A 2,500-nucleotide genomic window follows, 5' to 3' on the forward strand; every position below is an offset into this window, starting at 1 on the left:
CCTCAGATACATGACAGGATTCCAATAACCTTGGCAAACGCGCGGAAGCCCTAAGCCTGGGATTTGTTATCTGAAGGGTAAACGCTGTCTTTGTCAGGTGCTACTTTGCCTGGCAATGCATGGTGATGTATATGAAGAGAATGAACGTTTCATGACAGATTATAAATTTATTGACGTGTATCAGCAGATTTATACATTTGATATTAGACGGTGATAAGATGGTTAAAAATTCTGTGAGGAAAATTTAGTGATTCATAACTCGAAAATCTAGTGTTTGAATATATTTTATTGGTCTTAAATCGAGAAGAAATTATCCAGTTATTTGTTTCATTTTTTCTGTAGTATATTAATCGTTTCTAATATCTGTTCTAGAGCCCTTTTTCATTGTTTTATTATTTAAAAAAAACGTGAAGATTTTCATTCATGTTCATCAAAATTTATATTGGAAAAATATTTACCATAATTTAATTACGGGTGTTATATGCCAGTCCGATTGTAATGGACGTTTTTATAGGACATATTAACATTTTTAACATCAGCATAGACTAGTAAAATTAACTGCTTTTCTTTGAAAAATAGGTGACGCATCTAAGAATAGTTGGTAAATGATTAACTAGAAAATTACCTCTGAACACGATTGTCTGAACTCGTGCAATTATGTTTTTGTTATCCTCAACGAATTAAGAATTGCAGTGAGGTTGAGCAGTTATATCACTTTGCCTGAAAATGGCTGTATGTGAAATCTTGGAGTTTTTCTCTTATGTATACAGTATATATATATATATATATATATATATATATATATATATATATATATATATATATATATATATATATATATATATATATATATGTATATATATATATATATATATATATATATATATATATATATATATATATATATATATATATATATATATGTATAAATACACACATGTATATATATATATATATATATATATATATATATATATATATATATATATATATATATATATATATATATATATATATAAATACATGCATACATATAATCTTTATATATATATATATATATATATATATATATATATATATATATATATATACTTACTTATATAAATATATATATATATATATATATATATATATATATATATATATATATATATATATATATATATATATATATATATATATATATATATATATATATATATATATATATATATATATATTCATTTATATATGTATGTGTGTATATATATATATATATATATATATATATATATATATATATATATATATATATATATATATATATATATATATATATATATATATATATATATATATATATATATATATATATATATAATATCAGGTCATATTCAATATATAACAGCTTTAACATTTTTATGCGAAACCTTATCCCTTACCTTTGCTATGCCTTGGAATTGCTTCTAGACCGCTACCTTTCCATCCATTAAGCTCTCAAAGGGTACCATCACCTGCAGGGATTAAGATAAATTACGTAAGGATTAACAATATCATTCATGAAAAGCTAAAATGGTACTACCCTGATATCAACCTTCCTACACGAGAGAAGGCCTACGAGACATTAAAAAAAAAAAAAAAAAAAAAAAAAAAACATTAAACCATCATTTGTCTAAAGATCTTGGTCCAATATAAGTTAGGTACTTGATTTCCAGACTGATGCATTATTATTTACAATATATCTAGAGGAATGTCTATATCCAATAGCATTTGATTGATAAAAAAGTCATCGAGCAAGACCATATTGTGGAATGATTTTCCTAATCAAGCAGTTGAAACAGAGGAACTTCGGAAGTTCAAACCTTTCGTTAACAAGTTTCTTTGGAGCAACTTGATATAAGTCTCGTTTAATTTTTATAAATGACAGATCTATTTTAACGTTGTTGTTGATTTTGTAATATTTTATATTTCATGAGTAATATTTATGCATGATTTATTTGCTATTTTCTTATTTCCTTTCTTCAATGGGCTACTTTCTCTGTTTGAGCACTAGGGCTTGTAGCATTCTTCTTTCCCAACTTGGGTTGTAGCTTGGCTAATAATAATAATGATAATAATAATAATAATGATAATAATAGTTATACTAATATTTTGGTAGTAGACCTTATTTTTAGCCCTGTTTCATTAAAAAAGATAGCTGTTTCAGTGGCATTTATCTTGCAGTTGAGCTTTTCTATTGTTCAGATTTTCCTTCTTTCTTCAGTACTGCATTCCACTAGTAACTGTGCTAGATTTGTTATTAGTATTTGGGAGCAGAATATATAGCATAAGTTCTATAATTTAACTGAAAGTAAACTAGGTAAAATAAGTATAATCGAGTGTGGCTGCTCCTCTCATCGTCAGGCTGAGTCTGGATGAAGTGGGTAGAGCAGGCTAGTTAAGTCAGGTGCTGATCGCTGATTGGTCGTCGTGGGTGGAGTCCATATTATCTAGTCTGATATGGTGCTGCTCTCCCATTAGC

General features: G+C 26.0%; 1 protein-coding gene across 1 annotated transcript in view; it reads right to left on the bottom strand.

Annotated features, from left to right (window-relative positions):
- The window catches only part of LOC137618494 (protocadherin Fat 4-like), a 165,613-nt gene that overhangs the window by 151,737 nt on the left and 11,376 nt on the right, over window positions 1–2,500 (bottom strand). The window lies entirely within an intron of this gene.

This window comes from Palaemon carinicauda, chromosome 24 (genome assembly GCF_036898095.1).
Source record: "Palaemon carinicauda isolate YSFRI2023 chromosome 24, ASM3689809v2, whole genome shotgun sequence".
Lineage (NCBI taxonomy): Eukaryota > Metazoa > Arthropoda > Malacostraca > Decapoda > Palaemonidae > Palaemon > Palaemon carinicauda.